This window comes from Chionomys nivalis, chromosome 11 (assembly GCF_950005125.1).
Source record: "Chionomys nivalis chromosome 11, mChiNiv1.1, whole genome shotgun sequence".
Lineage (NCBI taxonomy): Eukaryota > Metazoa > Chordata > Mammalia > Rodentia > Cricetidae > Chionomys > Chionomys nivalis.
Window position 1 is genome coordinate 62,319,352 of NC_080096.1, and position 27,724 is coordinate 62,347,075.

Sequence of the window (27,724 nt, forward strand, 5' to 3'; positions counted from 1 at the left end):
TTAATACTTAATCTTATTATTTTTAACTATGTGTACCTGTGTGTGACACATAGAGGCACATAGTGACACATAGTGACACACAGGGGCACATAGTGACACGCAGTGACACACAGTGACACATAGTGACACACAGTGGCACACAGTGGCACATAGTGAGACACATAGTGACACATAGTGACACATAGCGGCACATCGCATTGATGCCAGCGTTTGGGTGGCAGAGGCAGATGGAGTCTCACAAGTTTGGGCCATCCTGGCTTGCATAGTCTGCCCAGCTCAGCCAGGACAACACAGCCTAGCCTTGTCTCAAAACTACCCAGATCAAAACTAAGGCCCAGTTCTGCTCCCAGTCCATTGAAATGGAAACATCTCTAGTTTGCTTCAGTTCCCGCGTGAATCTGATGTAGTCAGGCCAACAGGCTTTTCAGACACCATGGCTGAGTGCCACTGTACCGTGAGATTTTCATGGTCCCTTCAGGGTTAAAAATTCCATGAACCAAAGTCTTGGATGTTTATTTCTAACTCTAGTACATACGGTGTTTCTGCCTGAAAACCCGATCTTCCCTGCCTGCCTCCCACTCCTGGGCTCTGTCACTTGTCACCTCTCCCTGCTTCTTGATCCAGCACAGCTCAGGCAGCTGTTGAAAGCCCAGTCTGAGCCCAGTGTGACTTTATCATTAGCTCCGGGACTCACCCACAGCTTGTTTTTTAAACACTGCCAAGTCTACCACCCAGTTCCCCAAGACCTCCTCTGGTTGTTAAAGGAAAGGACATTAGATCTGAGCCAGTTTTATCCCTCCCTCCCGAAGGAAAAGCACCCTGCTTCCCTCTTCCTTGGAATCTGGGTGTTGCCTCCAGTTTGATAGCAAGTGGCAGGTGTTCTTAGGTGATCCCATGAAATGTTATCCCCGTTCAGTCTGCGGAGTCAACATTACTAGAATGTACAGTCTGGAATGTTCTTCCCTGAGGCCCAGGTTGCCCAGACTAGAGTTTCTGCTAGGTGGCAGGTGAAAGTGTCACTATGAATATTAGCATCCCCATCTCTCACATCATAAAGCAAATGGTCATCAAAGCTTTACTCTCTTTTGTTCTCAAACTATGTTGGGTGTGTGTGTGTGTGTGTGTGTGTGTGATGGACGAGACAAGAAGATGGAAAGTTTCCATCAACTGCCCTTGTGTTACATTTCTTTCCTCACCCTCAGGTGGGAGGAGTCCTCTCAGGACACCAGACAAAAACTGTAGATGGTTGATCAAATCTAAGGTGTCCCTAGCCTGGAAACCGTGGGTGGGAACTGAAGGAGGAACCTTGGAACCTGGTCCAGCTCAGAAAATGAAAGAGATACTTTGTATTGCTGCTTCTGACCCTGTGTGGCTCTAAAAGGTCTCTGGATTCCTCTCTGCATCAGCTGCCTCCTCTTATTAACACCAGCGACAGAACTCTGGATAATTTACAGATAGGTGTTAAGTCCTTTTAATATGTAGAAAGCACCAGGGGTGCATAAATCTAATTTAACCTTTTTCATTAGGAACAAGAATAATCGTTATATGATGCCCGTCTTCTACAGCGGTCAGCCAGCGGGGGGAAAAAGCAAATAACTTACCACTTTCCTCCTTGTAAACATAATACCATCCCAGTAAAAGTAGCCATTCCGAACTTAAAACAAAACAAACAGCATTATTTGGCCATGGGTTAAAGCTACTTCTCCACTGTTGAGCAGATACTTGCTGGCAGTTTGTGGCGGAGCTGGCTTGAAGGTAGAATGAATTGTTTTCCATCCCAGAGAGGCAAGCTGTCTGTGAGCTAAGCAGATGTGTGTCTCCATGGGGGTGAATGTGACTCAGCATTAGGAAAGACTGAGTCGAATTCGCCCCATGAGCTCACCAGAGTTGGGCCCCACTGGACAAGATACAACTCAGTTCGCACTTCTGCCTCTCGAGTCTCTTACTTGTGTGGCAGAGATGATCCCCATGGTGCGTTGGGCGTCAGTGCGGGTGATATGGATGTTCTGTCTCTCCTCCTTTGTCCTGGAAGTCCTAGTGTGTGAGCTCTGGGCAGTCATTCACAGGGGGCCTGGCAGACAGAGCTGGAGGGGTTCTCCTGCCCTCAGTCCGCCCTTAGTCAGTTTCACTTCAGAGGGAAGCGTAAGAACATTTTTTTGGTTTTGTTTGAGATAAGATATGGCTATGTAGCCTAGGCTAGCCAAACTCAGTCTACTCTTGCCTCGGTCTCCCAAGTGCTGGGATTAGACACACACTACCACGCTTGCTGTTGAGACATTATATTTTTTAACTTAAAAGGCTTTCTGCCAGGCAGTGGTGGCACACACCTTTAATCCCAGCACTAGGGAGTCAGAGGCAGGTGGATCTCTGAGTCCAAGGGCAACTTGGTCTACAGAGTTCCAGAATAGAAACCCTGCCTAGAAAAACAAAACACAAAACAAAATAAAAACCTTTAAACACGGATTTGTTCGCATTCCAAATATACATTGGAATATGCTCCCTTATCTGATCCTCACCCTCGCAATGGGACCAGAGCTTTTTGCTGGACGGAACAGGCCCCTAAGCTATGCACCCAGACCCGTCTGCCTGGTGTTGGTGAAACTGCAGTAGAACTCAAGGACTCTGGACCCTAGACCAGAGCCGTCTGCACCGTTCAGCGTCACTGCATAGAGGAGGCCAGTCCTGGGAGGGGCGGGACCTTGTTTCGTCTTCTGCACACACACATTTCCAGAATTCCAGGGGCGGTGATTATAGGTGATTGTAAGGGCTTCTTCATGTTCACGTGTTCTCCATGAATTGCTTGCTACTCAGGAAAACATGAAGACCTAACGGGACATCCCTGTAAGATGGCTAGTCGCTCCCCCACCCCCACCCCCGCTCTATCTTCCGGGGACGGGTGCAAGGTCCCTCTGTGCCGGAATCAAGTGGGTCAGACTCAGGGGCTTGGAGACTCAGTAGGCTGACGTGAGGCGGGAGCTACCGGAGTGAGCGCCAGTCACATACAAGGCTGTGAGGGTTTCACATGCAGGCTCGCTCTCACTTAGAAGCCAGAGGACGGTTAGTTGACAGTGCCAGACCACAGGTCAAAGGGAGCGTAACGGTGAACTCGAACGTAGTTGGAAGTTTCCAGCAGTTATAGTAAAAAAGAAGTTAAAAAGCAGGGATTAAAACGACGATCTGGTTTTCAGTTCAAGACCCAAAAAGTAAACATTTTACTATGTAAACAATAAAAAATACGATTTTTGCTATTATCATGAATTGGGTGCTCGAGACTAAACCCAGGCTCCCCACCCATGCCGAGAATCTTTTAACCTCCCAGACTCCTCACTGGAGAGCAGCCACGTTTCATGTCCTCTTTTGGCTCTTTTGCCTGGAGCTGCTATAATAGGACAGCTACCAGTAGCTCCTGGCAGATTGCTGTGGCCCCACAATTCTGGGTCGAGGACCTCTGCTGGTTTTTCCCTGTAGGGAGGCGCTGTGGGGAGTGGCCAGCAGCATGCTGTGCCTCCACGGTTTTCTTGGTTTACTGTGAAATATGACCACTGGCAAAGACAGGCCTGCCGGCACTCCTCGGGACACAGAAAGTATTGCCCTGAGCAGCCCTCACAGCAGGACAGAGACCTGGAGGGAAGGCACACAAAGCGGCTTCTGTTACTTGGCTTGGAGTTGAACAATGCACCTGCTTGAGATGAAAGTCTTGCCCTGCAAAGCTGCGGCTTTTTCCAGGTCTTCCTATTCCATCTCCACAGAGCCAACAATGCAACCTTTACTTTCACCATTTAACCTGATCGAACGTGAGTTAGGTTTCGGCTTAGAAGGTGGATTTTAAAGTCCCCCAGCTCTGTATCTGAGGTTTAGCTTTCCAAGAGGAAGACTTAAGAACTGGGCTTGGGTTCAGAAGGCTCCAGAAATCCCCCTGTATGCCCCACTAAGATGGGGCCCTTAGATTCTCCTCTGTTTTTCACTAAAACCATATCCCGACTTTGAGGGCAGGTGGCCCTCTTTAAAGAATTGGGTGTGGTGAACCTTCTAAACAGTTAACACGTCCTCAGAAGGAACCAGGCCAGCATGAGTGCACATCACTGCTCTCTCTGACGACAAGAACAGCCAATGTTTAGGCGATAGAGAACCCAGAACCTCCCTGACCTCACGCACTGGCCTCAGCTAACCGGTTCTGAAGAGAAAGTATGTCTCTGGGTCACAGGCGGGTCTGTTCCCTATTTTAAACCACAAGGTGCTTGTATTCCGAGCCGTGAAGAGCCTGTGGTTGGAACTGAGCTTTTCCGTGGTGGTCACCCCTTTACTCTTTCACATGCCTTTGACTTGCCCTGCTCCTTCTGCAGGGCTGACTTGAGCACTCAGCACACAGCTGGGCCATCTTGGCATGGCGATACCCTCATGCTGAAACTGGGCTTTTCCACCTTTATTTGAAGTATCAACTCTGTAGACCAGGAGTTGGAAAGCTATAGCTTGAGAGATTTGGCCAAGTGACCTTATTTTGGGGGAAGGTTAAAATATGAATACAAAAGTAATCACTGTCACCACACTTTGGGGGGCAAAGGAGAGGCTGTGTAGCCCTGGCTGCCCTGGAATTTGCTCTGTAGATTTGGCTGGCCTCGAACTCAGACCTGTCAGTCTCTGTCTCCTGAGCACTTGGATTAAAGGCATGTGCCACTATTGCCTGACTTCATTGTCATCATTTAAAAAATCTGTAGTCATCAGTGTGGAGTATATTCACAAGGCTGTGTACTCAAATACCTAAAACTCGTTTCACTTTGCAAAAATAAAGCTGCGCCATTAAACAACTCACCATCTCTACTGCCCACATCTGAGCATCTGCCATCCTACTTCCTGTTTTCAGGCCTTCTCACCCCCTGGAGAGTGGGAGTAGAATCATGTATCACTGTCTTTTTGTGTCTAGATTGTTTCCCTGAATAGAATGAGCTCAAAGATTTTTCCATGTTGCAACATTCCCTTCCCTTTTAATGTGGAATAATATTCCTTTGCCTGTATAGTCTTCATTTTGTCAATTTGCTCATTTGTTGATGGATAGTTGACTTCCTCCATCTTGGGTCTATTGTAAGTAATTCTGCTCCCAACATGGATGTCCAAGGGTCTTTTTATGACTTCCCTTTTAATCTGTGACTGTGTACTCACAAGGGTGATTGTGAATTAAATGGCAATTGTTCTTTACGTTTTCTAAGGAATAGTGTCTTCCATTCCATAGAGGTTTCACCCCTTCCAGTGCGCCCATCCTCCGGGCACACTGGACCCCAATTCTAAACATCCTTGTTGATATGCTTTGAGCTCTGTGCGTTTCTGTTAGCAACCCTGGGGGGTGTGAGGCAGCTTCTTACTGTGGTTTCGGGCTGGGCTTCCCCAGTTATTTGTAATGCTGGGCTTTTGGCCATCTGTACTTTATTTATTCATTGATTTTGGGAAATGTTTATCTAAGCCTTGGGCAGTGATAATGGCTTGTTTTCTGGATTTTTCCTGGAACACCTCATCATCCGTTTGTTTGCATATGTAGTGTATGTGGTTGCATTTGATGCTATAACAGCAGAGACCATCAGTCCAGGTCCCTACAGTATCCCCTACATAGTCCTTTCCAGGAAAAGCAACCAACTCTTGGTTCAGACAATAATAAAAATTAGTTAGATAAATGTCCTTCATGCTCTTTAATTTTTTTATTACTTGAGAGTTTTGCTTCATCCAACAAGTTTTTGATCATATTCATTCTTACTCTCCCAAACCTTCCCAGATTCACACCCCTGCAACCAACTTTATGTTCTTTAAAAACAAAAACAACAAGGCAAATTTGTGTTTTCAATTATTCTTAGATGTGTGATCTTCCACTGTGGTATGGTTGAATTATCAGGAATTACCTTCTTAGAGAAACACCCCCTCTCCCCCAGCAGCTAACAATTGTCAATGTGTCCATGGCTAGAGGTGAAATTTTGTGCCCAACTTTCATCTCCATGCTGGGATTTGGTCTGATCTGGGCTTGTTGATGTTTTGTGCATGCTTTTGCAACCATTGTGAGTTCATTTATATAGCTGTCCTGTTGTGTGTTATGGAATATTAGTTAAAGATGTGTTACTTCTGTTTATACTATAGTGGAATATTTAATGATGCAGAGATGTGTTGCATTCTTTTATGTTGGAATTGTTTAACTCTGTGAAGCTGTGTCATTTTGTCTGCCTAAAACACATGATTGGTCTAATAAAGAACTGAATGGCCAATAGCTAAGCAGGAGTGAATGATTCTCAGCATGGGACACACTAGGTACTATTAACTATGTTTCCTTTTGTGAACATGTTAATAATTGCCATGACTTTAAATTGTTTACTCTTCTGTATATGGTCAGGGATCCAAACCTCATGATGAAAGTAAAAGTCTTATCTGAGTGTATCCACATATACCCTGTAAGAAAAGGTTTTATTCGCTCTCTTGGCCTCCACCTTTTTGATCCATGTCTTTTCGTTTGAATTTCCAATTTGTGGGGAGAGAGTATGAGGTCAGGAATAGGTACCAGAAGCAGACAAAGCACCATCCTGGTGTTTTGAGGAAAAAAACTTTCTCTAGATGTTGTCTCCACTCACATTATTCAGAATCCCACCTTGTGGGTTTCCTTTCTATGTTAAGATATTTCATGTCTTCTCAAACCCTGGGGTTTCCTTTCTAACTAATTTTTATTTCTGCTTACTCACAACTGTAAGAATGCAGCCTCTTCATGAGATGAGGACCATGCTGGTGATGATGGCATCATCAGGATGAGGACCATGCTGGTGATGATGGTAGGATTAGGACCATGCTGGTGATGACGGCATCTTCAGGATGAGGACCATGCTGGTGATGATGGCATATTCAGGATGAGGACCATGCCGGTGATGATGGCATCATCAGGATGAGGACCATGCTGGTGATGATGGTAGGATTAGGACCATGCTGGTGATGACGGCATCTTCAGGATGAGGACCATGCTGGTGATGATGGCATATTCAGGATGAGGACCATGCCGGTGATGATGTCATCATCAGGATGAGGACCATGCTGGTGATGATGTCATCATCAAGATGAGGACATGCTGCTGCTGCTAGCATCTTTAAGAGAGATGATGCAGAGATATGTGGGAACCAAGAAATGCAGGCCTATTTCTCACCATCGCCTGCCGGTCAGTCAATTTGAGAGACTAACGGGCACAATTTGCACCTTCTAACATAGGAGGTGGTCACCTGACTCTTTTGAAGCTAAGTAAACTCGGTGCAGTCCTGACAGGGGGTCAGGATATGCCAGTGTACCTCTGCTCCTTCCATTGTAACTATGAGGTCACCTACGGAGAAGGTGTCTTCAGCCTATGTGATCAAATGTATGTGATTTGAGTTATTCTGCTATCTAAACAACAGAATGCAGATAATGGGAAGTCTCGTGCTGCTACGTTAATGAAGCCTTTGTTACCTTCTCCCCCAGGTTATGTTTTGTACAAAAGCTATTGAATAATCCCTGAAACTCAATCCCAATACTGCCTTGTGGTTTGTGTCTTTATTTTCCCACGCCTCTACCCTGGTAAGAAGTGTTTTTTTTTTTTTTTGTTTGTTTGTTTTTTTTGTTGTTGTTGAGACTGGTCCTCAACAGAGCTAATTTTATCTTGCAGAGGAAGAGAAAGCACAGAGAACCTGGCAGAATTGGCTCCTCTTTAAATGTAACTCTGGATGCACATGCTTTTCCATGGGAAGGATGGAACAGCTCATCTGCTTGTGTGAACAATTTCTACTTCCTCAGCACTTACCAGTTTTCTAGTCCCTGAGTGGAACATCATACTCAGTGTTTTACTTGGCCCAATAGCCCTCCCACTTTACACAGTGTAAACCTGGGGTCTTCTTGTCCAAAGCCACATTGTTAGTACTGATGGGATTTGGAAGTTGAATTCAGGAAGGCTCTCTCCAGAGTCCCACGCCTCTCTCTGTGACTTCTCCTGATCCTAGATGTGAGATGTGGAAAGTGGTCCCAACTGAGAGAAATGTGAAAACTGATGGAGGAAACACCAAAGGCATGCTGAAGGGGAGGTGCCATCAGACTGTTCTTTAGCATGACAGTTTATCTGCTTCTTTTATTGGAGCATAGCCCAAACTCTCTCTCTCTCTCTCTCTCTCTCTCTGTCTCTCTCTCTCTCTCTCTCTCTCTCTCTCTCTCTCTCTCTCTCTCTCTCTCACACACACACACACACACACCCGTGCCACCACATGTTCTATCAAGGAAGGATACACAGATTGAGCAGTGTGCAACAGTCCCAAAGTTCAGCAAGCCCTCCTCTGTGTCACCTCAGACCCCCCTCTAGTTCTGTTCAAAGACAGCCAGTGTGCCTGTCACTCTCTCATTCCTTTTGCTGTCCCATGGCTTAGAAATCCCTCCCTCCCCTTCCTCTGGCCATATCTACCCTGGGACCATAGATGTCACCTGATGAGGTAGGTGTGCCTAGGTTTGTGGAGGACATCCTTGTCTGTCTTACACAGGAAGGTCCTTCTTGACTCGGCTGCAGCAAACCTCAGTGCTTGCTAAAGAGGCCCAGCTCTGCACTTCCCCTCTGGGAGATTTAGTAAAAATTTAAGTGAAGGACAGCTGAGTGGGTGGATGGCTCTATGGAGGACTGTTCTTGTGCCAGCTTCCCCTAAGGACCAAGAGCCGTTCAATTCTCAGAACCACGTCCTTCAGTAAGGAAATCCTCACTAAGTCTACCTTCCATGATTTACCGTGTTTTATCTTTTACTGTTGTTGATTATTTTAAAATACTGCATAGTGGCTGACCCTTAATTTCTGCTGTTTCTTTTTTATCACACCCAACTGAGTGCACCTTTTCTAATCCACCGCTGCTATTCCTCTCCGTACTCAGCACACACATCACTCATAAAAAGGTGACTTACTGCCATGTTTCCAGCGTAGCACACCAGAGCTTCGTAAAAACCCAGTAAAGAAAATGAACGGAGGCTTAGACAGAAAGCTCTCTCTCTGCGCCTCGGCGTCGTGCCGTCAACTCCTAGCGTGTAATTCTACTTAGCACTTCTGGGCCGTTTCCTTCGGAGCCTTTCCAGGCATTACCTAAGTGATGCTTAGGTAGGGCGGGTGGGATGCCAGGAGCTCCAGCCATAAACATAGAACGGTGAAATGCCGGCCCGAGGAAATGAGATTTTAGAGTTGGAAAAGCAATGAAGCCCGACACTAACAACCTGTCTCACTTGAGATAGCCGCACGGCCACCTCTCCTACTAGATCTCCTTGAGGACAAGGGGCCATTATTCTAAGAGCAAAGAAGAGGGAGAACTGGTTTACCAGAGATTATGAAATGCTATATCCCTTTGTGGGCAGCGAAATGACAGGTTTTTTATTTTTTATGTTGTTGTTGTTGTTGCTTGTTTTTTCCAGTTTGATGGAAAGTATCTATCCTCCCTTCCTGATCAGGATGCCCTGTGCTATGATCAGAGAAGCCAGCCGCAGTTTGCCAGATGCCACGTGCCTGCTGTGGGCCAGGCATTTCATGTGCAGTATCTCTCATTATAACTTAGCCTAGTGTAAGGCCACGGAGGTCACAAATGATGTGAATGTCATATGTGAGTTGTTTTGTCAGCCCAGTCCTGGGGACCCTAACAGCTGCAATGCAGGAGCCATTCACACAAGAACACGTTTTAGGAGTCAATGCCTGATAGCAAACAAGGCTAGAGGCTGAGTGAGAACTGCTTATGGAACATGCTCCCCAGAATTCTGGAAGGTTGAGTCAGCCATGCAAGCAACGGAGAGTGGACGGAAGCTTTTCCACATTGGCTTAGAGACTTTGGAACCTTGTGTTTTCTCAAAGCAATCAGATGTAGCTGTTTTAGGAGCTTTTAAACATCGGAGTCTCTTGAACAACTCTAACCAACAACTCAAAAGAGAGCCCTTCGTGCCTAGTATTGGGGTTTTTGTTAGAAACTCTATGGCTCATGGGGGGAGCATTGTTAAATTTCACTTACACTACATACATGTATTATAGGTATTTTAGGTAGCTAGTTAATAGTGTGTGATTCTCTATGAATTTTTCAGACATTCTCACTGTTACATACCTCCCCTTTCTGTATTTATTCCCCTCCCACTCTCTATTTACAGCCCTGTCCATTGCTCCCTACCCATGCACCCCCCCCAATGGTCCCTTTTCACTGTCCTGCTTTCTGTAGTTATTTCAGGACATGTGTTCCACCTGAAGACTGGAGTTAGGAGCCTCCGGTGAGAGAGAACATGTAACATTTATCTGTCTGGATTACTTCATCGAGATGATCTTTTCTAGCTCCATCATTTACCTGTGATTTTATGATTTCCCTCTTCTTTACCGTTGAGTAGTATCTCACAGTGAACACACACCACATTTTCATTATCTAGTCATCAGCAGGAAGGTATTTGGGATATTTCCCTTTGCTTGCTGTTGGGAATAGAGAGGCAGCATGGTTGAGCAAGTAAGTATTTGTGGAGTTCTTGAGACCTTTGGGCATATGCCCAGGAATGGTATAGCTGGGCAATGTGGTAGATTTGTATTTAAAACTTTGAGGGTTCTTCACCCTGATTTCCAGAGTGGCTCTACTTGTTTACAATCCCAGCACTGAGTGAGGGTCCCCTTCCCTGCACCTCCTCCACCACTGAGTGAGGGTCCCCTTCTGGCACCACCTCCAGCACTGAGTGAGGGTCCCCTTCTGGCACCACCTCCAGCACTGAGTGAGGGTCTTCTCTCCCTGCACCGCCTCCAGCACTGAGTGAGGGTCCCCTTCCCTGCACCTTCTCCAGCACTGAGTGAGGGTCCCCTTCTCTGCACCTCCAGCATCTGTTGTGGGTTCTCTGGTTGATCTTTACCACTCAGCTGGGATGAGATGAAATCTCAAAACTGTTTTGATTTGCATTTCTCCATGTTGAACATTTTTGAGATTTTTGTTTTAGCCATTTTTATTTCTTCTTTTGAGAACTCTCTGTTCAGATCCCAAGTCCATTTTTTGAATGGGTCATTGGCTTCTTGTTTGTTTGTTTGAGGTCTTTATATAGTCTGGATATTGATCCTCTGTCAGATGCAAAGCTGGCAAAGCTTCTCTCCCAATCCGTGGGCTTCTTCTTCACTTGGGTGGTTGTTTCTTTAGCTGTTCAGAAGCATTTTCGTTTTAGGAAATCCTACTTGTCAGTTGTTGGCTTTCATCCTCGGGTAGATGAGGTGTTATTCAGGAAGTGGCTCCCTACACCCTGTATCCTGTCGGGCACTGCCGACATCTTCTCTGACAGCCTCAGTGCTTTCAGGTTTCATGTTTTGGTCTTTGATCCACTTAAAGGTTTGTGTGTGTTTATGTGTGTGTGTGCGCGCGAGTGCACACACAAGATGATGCTGGTGATAGATACTGGGCTAATTTTATTCTCCTATGTGTGTCCAACTAGTTTACCCAGCACCATTTGTTGAATATATCCCCCCACCCCCCAGCATGTATTTTTGGCATCTAAGCTTGTGTGTACTCATATTTAAGTAAATGATTAGGTAAGATAATTTAAGTTAAACATTGACAATCAGTCAAAACTTTTTGGAAGGACTGTAATGGGAAGATATTATCTAAAAATTCTATTTGAAGTTGATACCAAAGATATTGCAGCAGACAACAAAGACACAGTGATACTATTAATGAACTATTAATGCAAAATTTGGAAGCATTCGGTGAATCAAAAGGAAATGAAGAAAATATAAATCATAAGACTGTTATCGAAACCATGTGTGCTACCCCGAGCCTGGAGTCACAAGCTTTATCTAATGCTTATCAAAATCAAGGCTCTCAGTCTTCCGTCCCCTCTTAGCGCCTGTATTAGTAAGGATTAGTGCCTCCTTACAGCCATGAAGTCCCAGTCCCGGTGCCTGTGCTCTCGGCCTGGCCTGATTTCTGAAATCTTCTGATTTCATGCTGCTGCTGAGTCCCCACTGTGTTCTCCTGCTGGGGGTCAGAGCTGCCACAGGCCAGCTCCTGCATCTCTCCCTGCCTACTTTGTTCCTCCTGCAGGGTCTGTGTGATTGGCCAGTGTCTCCCACTGGCTCAGGTGTTTAAGTGCTTAGTTCTCAGGGATCCCTGCTTAGGAGTTCGTGGGACTTTTTAGGAGGTGGGGTCACCATGGAGGAAATAGGTCGCTGAGGAAGCTCTGGAGATTTTATGCCCACGTGAGCATCCTGTCCACTCTTCTCTTCCTAATTCATTAACGGGAGACTGAAACTGGTGGTATTTGATAACAACAATGTCTGTCAATGTATGTCCTCTTACTGGAATTGACCTAATGATATTTGTAACTGCTTATAGATGTTGGAAAAAGTTTGACACATGCTGTAAAGTGTTTAGGTTTAATGCATATGTTAAAAAGTTTAGATTTTGATCCCTTTACACTGCCCTAATTGTTGGCAGGCAGCACTTGTAATCTTATTGTGGAGTAGGCATTTAGGAAGGAGGATATACCTTAGGCCAGACTAAAAAAGAATACTGGGTTTGGAAAATGCCCTTTCTTCTTGTCTGGAAGATGGAGCTATTGGTGCCCAAATTATATCATTATATCTTTTATTTGACGAGCTCCTCACAGTCTTTTCATTAATGATAGACTCAGGGGCCCAATGACGGGAGTTAGTGTGGACCCTCGCCTGAATAGCACACCATACAGAGGTTGTAGAAACCGGCTCAACATGGCATGGTGCCAGGCACGAGGATCGCCCTCCACATGGCCTAAGACAGGGTACCCTGCTGTCAAAGACCTGCTTACTTTAGGTCTTGCTAGATACCTTTTATTTGAGGAGCTCCAAGGACGGGCGACTTGTGGCAGAACCTCCCCCAACCTAAGTCAGGGTCCTGGGAACCCGAGGACGGGTAAGGGGGAAAAAGACCTGGTCCCCACTCGACCTAAGACTCATAAGGCACCCCTCTGTTCCCAGGAGAGAAAAATTGCTCCACCATTCGAGAGGAGGGTCCCTCCTTGTCCCAGTCCCTTCTCATTTAGATCTGACACCAGGGTTGGACTCTGACCTGGTACCCTCCACTTGATAGATGCCTGCCTTTATAAAAGGAAGGGGGATATGTCAGGAGCCATGTCGCCCCCAAAATTATTATAGGGAGCATTGCCCTGAGAAGTTTGCAGAGGGCTCCACTTCCCAATTGTATTGAGAATTGTTTTATTGACAAAGCCTATCCCACACCCAAATTGTCTGTTAATAGAGAGCTATCTGTTAGCGGAACCCGCCTCACACTCTAACTATCTAGAGAACTAGGTGTGTCAACTTGTGAACTCCTGGCAGAGGAATCGTGACCTGACCGATTGTAACCTTTTGGCCTATGTGACCGGCATGGACCATGTGGCAAGATCCCGTGCCCCAGCCCCACAAGCTCCTCATCCAGGGGCTATATAAGCTGCAACCATGACTCTAATAAACGGAGGCTTCAACAAATCTGCCTAGCCTCCTTCCTCTCATCAGCCCATATCTTTCAGGTGGTACCTCTCCGTGACCCTGGAATAACTGACCAGCCAGGTGGGTTACAGACCCTAGACAGAGTGACTTGCCAAGGCGGTCTACATTTACCTTAGCTCTTATTTCTTGTTAACTCTTACAACGTAACCTGTTTCTCGTTATCTACATTTTGCCCCAGGGTTTTTACTTCCCTTTTGTATATCTTTCTTTGACCACATCTTGTGTCTGATTGGCTGGCAGCTGCCCAGCTTCTTGCCCCTGGCGTGTCCCTCTCTTTCTCCCTCATTCTCTTCTCCCTTCTCCTTCTTGTTCTTTTCTCAGGCCTAGATTTCTCTTTTATTCTCGCTCCTTACCAGCCCTGACTATCCCTCTCCTTCCTAGCTATTGTCAGTTCAGCCTTTTGTCAGACCAGACAAGTGCTTTAGGTGGGCAAGGTGAAACAGATGCAACACATAATTACACACACACCCTTATATAATTAAACAAATGCAGCATGAAAAGAAACACATCTTTACACAATTAAAGCAATAGTTCACAGCATAAGCAAACGTAACACATAGATACATGGTTAAGGTAATATTCCACAACACATAGGTTTGCCTTTGTGTTAAACGACTAGAGACAACATGTTGTTCAAATGCATTAAATAGAACCATTGTTAAAAACTTTAAAAATATGCATTAAACAGAGGCAATCTTTTCATGTCCATGAAAAACATCTCAAGAATGACAGCATCCATTTTGGCCAGTGTGCTGGCTAGTTGTATGTCAATTTGACACTAAGTAGAGTCCTTTTGGAAAAGGGAACCCCAGTTGAGAAAATGCTGCTACCAGACTGGGCTGTGGGCAAGCCTGTGGAGCATTTTCTTGTCTGATGATCAGTGGGAGGGGGGGCTAGACCACCGGAGGCAGTGCTGTTCCTGGGCTGGTGGTCCTGGGTGCTACAAAAAAGCAAGCTGAGCAAGCCTTGGGGAGCAAGCCAGTAAGCAGCACCCCTCCACGCATCTGCATCAATTCCTGCCTTCAGGTTCCTGCCCTGACTCCTCTTGGTGATGAGCTGTGATTGGGAAATGTAAGGTGAAATAAACTCTCTCCACCCCAAGGTTCTGGTCATGGTGTTTGATCCCAGCAGCAAGAAGTCTAAGACATGAAGGTTACTGATTCACTAATCTTTTTGTTGACTGGTTACTTGGCTTTATTTACTCATTCAGTTGTTGGACGAATTCTCGCTGTATCACGAGGTCTTGCTGCTGAATGTCTAGCTGAAGAGAGTGTAAGTTTGAATTGCAGCAGAATGAGTCAGCAAAGAATGAACAAAAGTAATCGGAAGACACTGACTGTACAATGTCTCTAGAGGATTGGAAAACCGCCCATGCCTTCTCTGTCCTTGTTTGTACGTGCAGCTTCCCCTCCCAATGCATGCAGCCTATTTCTCTACCCGTTGAATGTGGGTTGAGTAGGTTACTGGAGCTGGCTAAGAAGACAGCAGTAAATATATCAGAGTGTTGTGTGTATGCTATGCCAGAAAGAAACAGATGTGGATAATTCATTAGAATTGATTGACTAGTAAATAGATCCGCAAGCTGCATATATATGTGTGTGTACATGTGTATGTGGACATGAGTGCATGTGTGTGTGTGTGTGTTTGTGGGCACTCAGGGGTGTTTGCATGTGTGTTTTTGTCTTACAGAATGGCTATGAATGACTAAAGAGGGCCTCACTGCAGGCCGAGACAGAGCACTGATAGAGACGCAGGGACCCTCTGAAAGTGGTGGGGTTGGATATTAAGGAAATCAGTTGGAGTTCTCCAGAAGTGCTGAATAAGGCTGGTGAGAACTCAGAACCATGAAGGCAGGGCATGACCAGGTCTGGACAGATGAGTACCTGAACGGATGGATGGCAATTTAAATGGGCCACACCAAAGAGCAAGGACCATGCTGAGCTGAAGCCCTGGGACACTGGGAGGCTTTGTCTGTGGGCCCTGAGCACACTCTCTGGATGACCAGGTGACAATTCCATGGTGCCATCACCACCGCATTTCTAAGTCTCACCCCTTCGAGGCTCCAGATGAAGGTGTGGAATCTTTCATCCAGCTGGTGTGCTTGGTAAACTCACAGCCCTGGTTTTTCTGATAGAGTTTTAATATGGAAATAGTGGTGTTTGCAATAAGAATGCCCCCCAATAGAAGAATGCTCATATAGTTAAATGCTTAGTCACCAGGGAATGGCACCATTTGAAAGGATTAGAGGATTGGGAGGTGGGGCCTTGTTAAAGTAGGTGTGGCCTTGTTGGAGGAAGTGTCTCTCTCCTTGCCAGGGGCAGATCAGGATGTCATATTCTCAGCTCCTTTGCCAGCCTCGTTTAGGGCTGTGTACTGCCATGCTCCTTGTCTTAAACCTCTGAAACTGTAAGCAAGTCCCAGTTAAATGCTTTCTTTTATAAGTGTGCTGGATAGTTTCATGTCAACTTGGCACAAACTAAACTCACTTGAGAGGTGGGAACCTCAATTAGGAAAAGGCTTCCATGAGATTGGACTGTGGGCAGGTCTGTAGGGCATTCTCTTGATTTGTGATTGATGGGGGAGAGTCCAGCCCATCATGAGTGGTGCTGTTGGTCCTGGAGTCTATAAGAAAGCAAGCTGAGCAAGCCATGGTGTGCAAGCTAATAAACAGTCCCCTCTATGGCCTCTGCATCAGCTCCTGCTTCCAGGTTCCTATCCTGTTTAAGTTCCTGTCCTGACTTCCTTCTATGATGAACAGCGATATGAAAGTGTAAGCCAAGAAAGTCTTTCCTCCCCAACTTGCTTTTCATCATGGTGTTTTGTCGCAGCGATAGAAGCCCCAATTAAGACAATAAGTGCTGTCTTGGTCACAATGTGTAGAACAGTAATTGAGACAACCTCTGTTCCCAATCTACTTCACTAGTTTGTAGTTGGGACTTTCCCTCACTCACCTGAGTAAGTTGTTTGTCAGTGTGTAACCTAGGGTTGGTGTGGACAGATGATTGTGTGTGCACACACAAACAGGGGACAGCATAGTCCTGTCTCATCCCTTCCATCCATGATGGTACAGACTCCCTTCTGTAAACTGGAGTCCCCCAGGGAAACACAGAGCCATGGAGCCACTGTTCACACAGCATGGAGTGACGGAATCAAGGTACAGCCCAGTCTCCACGTGGAGATTTAGGAAGCTTTATGTTGGAGATGGTGTCCAGGACTCTGAGACCACAGTGCCAAATTTAGCCCTAGAGAAGAGGCCGCTGACTTTCCCAACTTCTTGGGATTATCGTTACAAAAAGTCTTCTTCATTTCATCAGTTTTATTGTTCTTCGAGAAGGTCTCATTATGTAGCTCATGCTGGCCTCTGGCTAAGTCTTCCTGCCTCAGCCTCCTGGAAGCTGCGGTTATGACTGTGTGTTATTGTGCTTAGCGAGGCCATCAAATTTTGGTGTGAATTTTCTACTTAGAGCAGGCTTATAGATCAGGCACTGTTTGTTCCATGGAAGGACAGGCAATGAGAGACCCTTTATCCACACGGTGAAGTGTGAGAATATTTCTGGGAAGTTAAGCAGTGGAAAAAGGTGATTTTAAAACAGAACACAGGCTATGACTGAAGAAACAGGCCAGAGAAGAAAGCTATGAATGTGTCTGCTCACTGACACACGAACGTTAATGGTTATTTCTGATATTTTCAAGAATTTAAATGTATTCTGTGGATATCTTGTTTCAATTAGGTACTTGGATCAAACTTTTTAAGAGTTTGTTTCATGAAGCAGAGATGCTAAGTCTGTTCTGGTTTCCATGGGTGATGCTTTTATTAATGTCATTTCAGAAAATCCCAGCTCTCTCCTCAAATTGGTTTTGTGCCAAGTCCCCTTGCACTCCTGCCCTCAGGCCCTCTGCTTCCCCCTTAGACTCTCTACTTCCCCTGAACCCCTGCCCTCAGACCCTCTACTTTCCCTGCACCCCTGCCCTCAGGCTCCCTACTTCCCCCGCACCCCTGCCCTCAGAGCCTCTACTTTCCCTGCACCCCTACCCTCAGGCCCTCTTCTTCCCCCTCAGACCCTCTACTTCCCCTGAACCCCTGCACCCCTGCCCTCAGACCCTCTATTTTCCCTGCACCCCTGCCCTCAGAGCCTCTACTTCCCCTGCACCCCTGCCCTCAGAACCTCTACTTCCCCTGCACCCCTGCCCTCAGGCCCTGACCATCCCTCCCTTTCAGCCCTACATCGTTGCTTGGTGGCCTCCATGAAACATTCATTACAATCTCATTCTTTCCTTTCCTTTCTGTGTCGACTCAGGTTCCCACGGAGGATCTGTGTTTGTGAATGAGACCTGAGAGGACTTGGCCGCGGACCGACTTTAGTCTTCTCCGTGAGCCACATAATGCCTAATGCGAGAGGGCATGGGATGGGATGAGGTTGCCAGAACCCAGGAGTGGTACCCGTGAATGAGAGCGCCTAACTTCACACTGATCTTGAGGTAAGCAGGCAGCACCCTGCACGGGAGGGGAAGAAATACCCAGGGCCAAGGAAACCTCATATGCTTGAACCGCCAACAAATAGCAACTTGGAAGGAAAAGTGTTACAGCAAGAATAAAGCAAATGCCATTTTCTACTGAAACGGGTAAATGGCAGCAACAGACGGGTAATGATCAGTACACTAGAGAGCAACAGTAAATTAGTGGCTGACTTTCCTAGTACTTTTTATCTCCTCACCTGACATCCTCTCACACGGGACCGGAGCGCATTTATTTGGAGTGAGGGCACTGGAAAAGTGACCGTGTTTCTGAGGCACTTGGTGGAGAATTTGGGAGGTTTGATATTGGGTTTTCCAAACGCCCAATCAAAATGTTAAGCGGTACAGAGTAATTCTGTGGTTTCGTGAGTTTCAGGACGGGGTTTTTGGTGTTTTAATGGGTTCAGTCCCGTGTGTTCCCTAATGGCGACAAATGATTAGAGGCTCAGAGCTATGAAATCTGCTTAGTGGAAGGTAATCCTGCCCTAGTAGTCACTCACTGTGCCTCGGGAAACAACAAAAGCGGCGTTTAATGTATTATCGGCGTAGATGGCTGCCCCGGTGCTCACTGCCGTCACTGTTGGCTGTGGGTGTGTGCTAAGCTATAATTACAGCAGCAGCACGGCACAGAGAACCAGAGACTTATCTGGTTTGGGCTCTTTAACATCACAAGCAAGGCTGGAAAATGAATTCCTCAGGGCTATGTACAATCGCACAAAAGCACATTTGTCTTAAGTGAAGGAGCAGGCGGATATGACAGCCATGCTAAAACAAGGAAGTTTGAGCAAAACGCCGAGCCAAAAAGAAGCTGTCCTGCCTGTGAACTGCACTCGCGGGCCGCCCCTCCAAATGGGCTGTGTAGGAGGTGCTGAGGGGCAAGTGGGTGCTGGGGTGCTTGCACTCAGAGAGGGTGGGCCAGGGACTAAAACCAATTAGTGCGTTCTAATTTGATAAGCAGAGATTATCGGCCATTCATCAAATCCTCATCACATGCAATTGTATGAGGTGCTTAGGCTCCATGTCCGAGTCCCGGGTCTTCAGTGCTGTCCCCAGAGTCCAGTTGAAGATGAGGCAGTCAAGTCAGCTCTCAAATGAGGAAAGTAGAAACCCCAAGGTGAGACTGCAATTGCTTTCAGCTTGGAGAGGGAACAAAGCCATTCCCAGAGAAGACTCGGCTCTCATGGGGGTTGACAGTGTAGGCACTGGGCAGAACAAGACCCCAATCTCACTTCTTTTGAGCAGCCATTTTACAAGCTTGGATAAGTCCCTTCACCTGAGCACAGACATAGATATCTCATCAGTATTGTAAATGATTCCAGTGTAGCATGAGGGGACAGGATCTTAGTGAATACTCTCTGGCCCATAGTATGGACTCAGGAGACGATGGGCATTGATATGATTCTACGACACCTACCTTAAACATGGTACACAAGGAGACCAGATAGAGGCCCATGGAGAAGTCTTCCTCCTATATTCAGGCTAAATTTGAGATAGGTTTCCAGACTCTCGGGCTATGCTTCTTCCATTCCACGGCAAGACCTGGGAAGTAGAGAGCACAGAGAAGTTAGGCTTCTGGTGTCTTTGTGCTTGTATGGGCTGCTATGCTCAAGAGAAAGGCAGGTTTGAACTTGTCGAGATAATGGTAGTACGGTGAGGTCAGAGGTCATGGTTCCTCTTCTGTGGATCGCATCTGATAGAAACAAAGCAGGCAAACTAGACAGAGATGGGGGAGAATGAAGGACGGCATGCAGAAGGGCAAAGGACCGGAGCAGAGGCCGTTCTTCTCACGCATTGGGCCTTAGCTCGGTGCTGAATTGGATCTTGTCCCCACCATGCTTCAACAAGGTGGTACCATGTCTTCCTGCTCTACAGCTTCTCATCCCATGGAGGCGAGAATGGGGAGAGAAAAGGGACCCTTCAGAAACATCTTGTTTTAAATTTTTCTGAATTTATTAAAGAATCACAAAAATTAGCTTTGTGATTATATGTGGTAGAAAATTTCTGAGCATCAGTCTACTGATTTGTCTACTCCTGGAGTTAAAGTCAACACAAAGCCTTTACCTCTTAGGTTTATCAGGTATGGTCACAGCAATCGTAAAGGTAATGAATACAATGACATACCTGGAAAAGACTGATCTTGGAGAGTTTATGTGAAGCTATCTCTACAGTGTATGCTATAACCTTTGCCTGGTTCAAGATCTGGTCTCGAAGAAATAAGAGAGGGAGAGGAGAGGAGAGGAGAGGAGAGGAGAGGAGAGGAGAGGAGAGGAGAGGGGAGGGGAGGGGAGGGGAGGGGAGGGGAGGAGAGGAGAGGGGAGGAGAGGAGAGGAGGGGGGGAAGGAGAGAAGATATATGAACATATTGGGAGAATGTTTCCCTTGAAACCCAAGCAAATCGCTCATTTGACAGCTAATCTTGGTTATCGACTTGATTACATCTGTTCAGCTTAAATCCAAGCTACTGGGCCTGCCTGTGAGGGGCTTTCTTGGTTGGATCATTTAAACTGGGAATACCTGCTCTAAATCTGGATCTTCTGAGACGAGAAGACCCACTGTACACCTGTACCACCCCCTCAGGTGAAATCCCACAGAAAAGACCTGTTGGAAGGAAGCCAGTGTTGTTTGCCTGCTTCCTCGACACTGGCAGCTCATATAGTGTGCTGCTGAGCCACTCTTTCACCCCTCCTAGAACCTACTTCTTCAGGATTCCAACTCAGACTGAAAACCATCAGCCCTCCAGGCGTCCTCTGGGACTCAAGTACCAGATTGGGACTGCTGAGACATTCAGTCTCATGGATGCAACAGCTACCGGATTCTAGGCCTTTTCTTTATGAGACAGCCATTGGTAGACTTCCAGAGCACAGTTAATGATAATAACCCCTCTTTTAACCTATCTATCTATCTATCTATCTATCTATCTATCTATCTATCTATCTATCTATCTATCATCTATCTATCTATCTATCTATCTATCTATCTATCTATCTATCTATGTGTCTATCTATCTATCATCTATCTACTTTTTAAAATTAATTTTATTGAGCTATACACTTTTCTCTGTTACCTTCCTTCCTCTTTCCCATCTCAACCCTCTTCCATGGTTCCCCTGTTCCAGATTTACTCAGGAGATCTTGTCTTTTTCTACTTCTTATGTAGATTAGATCCATGTATGTCTCTCTTAGTGTCCTCATTGTTGTCTAGGTTCTCTGGGATTGTGAACTGTAGGCTGGTTTTTTCTTTGTGTATAAAAGCCACTTATGAGTAAGTACATATGATATTTGTCTTTCTGGGTCTGGGTTACCTTACTCAGTATGATGTTTTCTAGATCCATCCATTTGCCTGCAAATTTCAAGATGTCATTATTTTTTTCTGCTGTGTAGTACCCCTTTGTGTAAATGTACCATATTTTCCTTATCCATGCTTCAGTCAAAGGGCATTTAGATGGCTTCCAGGTTCTGGCTGTGACAAACAATGCTGCTATGATCACTGTTGAGCACATATCCTTGTGGTACAATTGAGCATCCTTTGGGTATATACTCAAAAGTGGTGTTCCTGGGTCTTGGAGAAGGTTGTTTCCTAATTTTCTGAGAAATCACCATACTGATATCCAAAGGGGCTGTACCAGTTTGCACTCCCACCAGCAATGTAGGAGTGTTTCCTGTATCTAACGTCCTCGTTAGCATAAGTTGTCATAGGTGCAGATACATCTTAAAGGTCAATGCAGAAGATGCTGTCCAGCACTAAAGGGAACTTCCGGATGGGCTTGACCTGAGATCAGTAGTGGAAAGGAGGAATAGAGAGTTAGTTTTTAGATATTGCTTAATTTGCAAAATTTATAGTTAACTGCATAAAGCCAAACTCAAGTTGTTCTTTATTGTTCCAAACACTTGAGGAGTTTCCAGTAAAAAGCCCTTGTGCCTGCTCAAAGCTCCAGACATCGCTAGGAGACAGGAGATCTGGAAAGGAGGGAGTTCTGGGCTGTGTCCTACTAGGCTAGGGGAGATCAATGTGAGGGTTCCGAACTGGAGCTTTGAGTGTTCATGCATCCAATCATATGCAAATGCTACCTCATCCAGATGTCATCCTCCTAGAGGATGCTTTCCTTCCATGTGTACCAGGATCTCTGGCTTCCCCATCTGTACCCTGCAGTACACACAGAGCAGTAGGTAGATTCAGTCTGCATCTGAGGACCCTGGAGTTTCCAAAGGCTTCAACCTTTGCATAATTGATAATGTTTGGAATCACAGAGCTAGGACCCTAACTTTATTATTGTTGTTGTCATTGTTGTTGTTGTTGTTCTTCTTCTTCTTCTTCTTCTTGAGACAGGGTGTCTCTCTCTCTCTCTCTTTCTATATATGTATGTATAGACTGTTCTGGAATTCACTGTGTAGCCTGGACAAAATAGACCCTTTCCTCCCCATGTCATGGTGTTTTATCAACACACCAATCAATAGAAACTCTAAGACAGATGACCTGTCTAGAGATGAGAGTGAGATGTTGAGACCACTCACTGTTGGGCCATTAAGATGGCTCAGTGGATAGAGGGGCTCAGGTGTAGGACTGGTGACCTATGTTTGCTCCTCAGATCCCACAAGGTAGAAGGAAAGATAAAATTCCTCAGAGTGGCCCTCTGATATCTACATAGTATACAAATATGCTATGGCACATGTATTCCTGCACTTAAACACACACACACACACACACACACACACACACTCACACACATTAAATTAAATAATTCATTGAAATCACCAAACCATTATTGTATCGGGGTCTGCCTATTTGCTCTTTTATGTTCGTTAGTATTTATAAAAGCATGCTTTACAGTGTTTGTTGCACATATATTTATGACTGTGACATCATGATGAAGTGTTCCCTTTGTTAATATGTAATTGCTTTTGTTATCTCTTTTAACTTGATCTGAAGTCTGTTTTCAGATACCAGAATAGCTATTCCATCTTGTTTCAATTTCTACTTGCTTAATTTCCCATTCTTTAACATCCAGTCTTTTAGGGGCTCTACCAGTAAGGTGTGTCTCTTTTGGAGACAACACATAGTGAAGTCTAGATTTTTAATCTAGTTTGTCAGTCTGTGTCTCTTTATTGGTGAGCTCTGAGGAATAATTTTGCTGGCCTTTTTCTGGTTGGTTCAATTATTTCTTGTTCTTTTTCTTTCTCCCTCAGAAGTATTAGGGGTTTGCAGACTCATTGTGTTTCACATGGTGTATCCCTTCTCATATCTCCTTTCTTTAGCTAATCCTTTCAGGAAGTTTATTCTCTTCTGCGCCCTTGTGATTGAATCTGTCTTTCCCCCATTTTTGCTTTAAGTTTCTTTGTGTTGGTGGACATAAAATTGGCTTACCTAATTTGTGCTTGTCTTGAATACCGTTACTTCTCTCTCCTCATTTTAAGCTAGTTTTTCTGGGCACTGCAATATTGATTGGCAATTATTTACTTTCCTATCATGAAGCATATACTCTCGTGGCTTTGGGCTGTTGCTGAGACAGCTGATGTTATTCAGATGTTTCTGCCTCTGTACATGAGCTGACATGTCTTCCATACACAGCTTTTATGATGGCCTCTCTGCTTTACAGTTTTGACATCTTGGTTTAATGGAGTTTCTTCTCCGATCATGTCCATTTGGGGTTCTGAATGTTACTTGTGTTTGGATGTCTATTTCTTCATCTAGATCTGAGAATTCCCTGGCATAATTTCATTGAGCAGATTCTCTATGCATTTAGTTTCTTGGACTTAATTTCTTGTTCATATTCCTGAGGTCTGGGGACACTGGTCATTCTCATTTTTTTCTTCTTTGGTACTTGGATTTTCTTAGCTCTGACTTTCAATATGATTTTTTTTTTCTCTTCTGCTGATCAAGTCTGTTGGTGGTGCTCTCCATGTTTATTATTATTTCTTGTGCTTTTTATTCCCAACATTTTTATTTGATTATTTTTTTCTTTCCAAATCACAAGTTTCTTGTTGAATCTCCTCCATGCTACGTGTTCATCCATAGTGTTGATTTTCTCCTCAATTTTGCGTATTTTCCCTCTGTGTTGCTGAAATCTCATTTAGGGCCTGAATCAAATTCATGTTTGTGTCCTCTGTCAGGCCTTAATAACAATTTCTGACATTTGTGTGATTACTTTGTGTTTGGAGGTGGCATGCAAATGTCACAGTGTGTGTGGCCATCAGAAGACAGCTTTTGGGGGCTGGTTCTCTCTACCATGTGAGTTCTTGGGATTGAACTCAGGTTATCAGACTTGGCAGCAAGTGCCTTTTCCTGCTGAACCACCTCACTGGCTCTTATTGATTGGCCATTGATGCCAAACAAACAAACAAACACCCAGACCAAAACTTGAAATTTTACCTATTTCAATGTTCCTCAACCTTAAATTCAAAGATATTAAAACAGGTAAAACTGCACATTTTTCTGTGGTGCAATTTGTGTCTCTGTTGGAGACCTTGTCTGTGTTTGTGAGGAATCTTCTTAGTGAACAGCTTGCTCTTGTGGACTCAGTCCCTGCTACCACTCAGTAAGGTTCACGGCCTTGATTGACATTTCCTTTACTGATGAAATGTTGAAGGCTCTCTACCAATATCTGAACCAAAACAAGAATGTATCGTCTTACCATGTCAACAGTGCCCCTGGAGATTGTGACCTACTAGAATAACAACAACAGCAAAAGAAAAAAAGAAAAGAAAAAAAAAGCAAGCAAGAAAGGGAAGCTAGGAAAGAAAGAAAGAAGGAAGGAAGGAAGAAAAGAAAAGAAAAGAAAAGAAAAGAAAAGAAAGAAAGACACAAACAATGGTGTGCAGTCTGGAAAGGTGCGTCCACTCAGCACAGATGTGAAGAGCACCCAACTCTAACTTACATCCCACACAAAGATGAATTTACAATGGGTCATAGACTCAAATAAAGCCAACATCACAAGCTTCTTCAAGGAAATGCCAAAAGAATTTTTGTGGTATTTCAGCAAATGGAAATGTATTAGAAAACAGAGGGAAGATATAAAAGATTAGGAAGAAAGACTTCACCAAATTTAAAATAGTACTAAGGAAATGAATATGGGCTGTGAAAATAATTCTTCTATGCGGATGTGTGATATCGAATCTGTGTCTGAGAAGCTGGAGAGATGGCTTGGTGGTTAGAAACACCTGCCTCTAGATGACCTGTGTTCAGTTTTCAGAACTCACTCGAGCTAACCTTTAGTTTTGGCTCTGGTCTCACATGGCCTTCATGCTCACGGCACCTCATATGCCCAAATCCACACTCTTGACACACATATATACACATACCCACCATTAAATAAAAATCAAAAAGAACCTGTCTACAATTTATCTTAAAACATTTATAGTTCCATAATAAAAGGAGAAATAAAATTGGACACTGATCTAAATAGTTGGCAAAAGAGATAAATTGGTGGTTTACCATCAGCACAGGAAGGTAAAGTCAGGCCTTTTACATAGCCACCAAAGCGCTAGCTTGGAGAATGCCTCCTGGGCCAAGAGATGGAGAAGATAAAATATGATCTTCATTGTTATTTAGAGAGTCTCATTGTGTAGCCCAGACTTCTCTCAGTCTCATGACTGACTCTTTTGCTTCTGCTCTCAAGCACTGGATTACAGGAGTGTGCCACAATACCCACCTTCAAACCTGGAACCACCACACCACACCTACACATGTGTAAATGGGTACAGCAACTCTGTCAGTCTCTCTGCAAGTTTGTCCGTAAGTTAGTTATACATCCATTACATGACCTAGCAATGTCACTGCTTTATATGTGCCCTGAAGACTTCAAATGCTTTTAATCACAAAAAGATTTAACTAACATTGTTCATGGCCTTTCCTATGACAAATGAAATCCAGAAGCAGCTCCTATGTCCACCATAAACAGCCTATGGTATAATCATCAGTACTGCTCTGTCTCAAAAGCTTATGTTGAACGAAGGACTCAGACACAGACAAACAAGTGCCCTATGAGTCTGTCAACATGACTTTCTAGAAAACACACAGAATGTGATAATAGAAAATCAAAATGGTGATTGATACCTAATGGTTCAGATACCCTGAGAGGACAAGAGCTTTCCTGCGCATCCGGGTAGCTCTGTTGCCATAGGGATAGATTCTGCAGGCAGAGGAACTTGTAAAACCTCTTCCTGTATAAGTTACACTTCAGCCAAATTTTTAGCTGACCTCTAATAAACTGCATCACGGTTGCCATCTTCAGGACTCGTCTCTGTGGGCCTTGGGGAAGAGGGTGCTGAAGGACCCACAGCAGAAACGCCCAGGCCTGCCCTTCGGTTTCTTACGGCAGACTTCCTGGTGGAGATGGTGAGTGGAGCGTGTGCTCACTGGGTACCTTCCCGGCTACAACACAGCCGCACTGCTTCTGGCTCTCGGAGAGCCGAGGTGTATGATTGGCTTCTGTGGCGAAAGCCGGCGGCAGCTCAGAACGAGGGTCGTAGGGAATGACCGCCCTGGTTTTGGTTCCAAGTTCCAGCGCTCATGTGGGCGTAAACTAATTACTTCATTGCAAAATGAAGATGATCGAGTGCCTTGAAGGCTGTCTGTGGAATCCTATTTGATCCCCGTCCACTGTTACCTGCCTCTTCTACGAAGCTTTTCCCCATTTTCCCAATTTTGCTACCCTCTCGTGGCATCGTTCCTTTAGAGCAGACGTCATGGGTGGGACCTTGTATTCTCTTGCTTGACCTGGAGGTTAGTGTCAGCTTTTCCCTCTTACCTCTGCTCAGGACTAAGCTCCTTCAGGACAAGTAACATGAGATGTCTGCTCACCTGTGCCTAGCACAATACCTGGCATTCAGTAAATACATAATGGATGTTTGCTGGCAAAGGCGACTTTGAGGAGTTGGAGTTTGTGTTGTGACCTCGTCCTCTCTTACTTGGGTAAAGGTGAGTTGGAGCAGTAAACCTCTCAGGTGGAGTCTTCCTGCCTTCCTCATGTCTACCCCTTCACGCTGCACAGACTACCTTTGAGCGCATTCTTTCCCCCTTTGTCTCTTTCCTGAATTCATTAGTGTCAAGTTTACTTGTCTTACACTATACGAGGGACAGATTAGAGAAGCAGTGTAGTGTGGCACCTGGGGAGATGTGTCCCCTAACGATGCCCTCAGAGAGGTAACTCCATCATAGGACCTGAGTTGCAGGCTTTTACCTGGTCCTTTAGAAATCTGTAGTCACCTTTATGGGTTCCTAAGAGCTTTGACACAGCGGGGCACACCAGGCTACTTGATGATTTACACACACACACACACACACACACACACTCACGCCCCATAAGCCTTGAGGGTATCAGTTGCTTACTATGTGCCCCAGCTTGGGCAGTTTCAGGACCCAGTTTGCGAAACCCACCCATCTTTTGACAAGGCTTGCCTGGTCAGAACTACAACATGGCGGGCAGCATGCCATGCCTCTTGGCGTCACCACTGATTTTGCTTTCCACCTTCTTCTCTGCTTTCTGCAAGGTGGGAGAAAAGGATTGTGACCACCAAGCCTGGGGACACCTGCCGATCTAACAGTGACCATCAAGCCTGGGCTTGTGACCACCAAGCTTGGGGACACCTGCTGATCTAACAGTCCTGTAGACAGACATGTGTTACCAGCTTCACTGCTTGGCAGTCTAAAACTTTGGGTGAAAACATGTTTATTTTTGTTCACCCAACTTTTTCTTTGAAACCCAGAGGTTCCTTGGCTTCTGATAG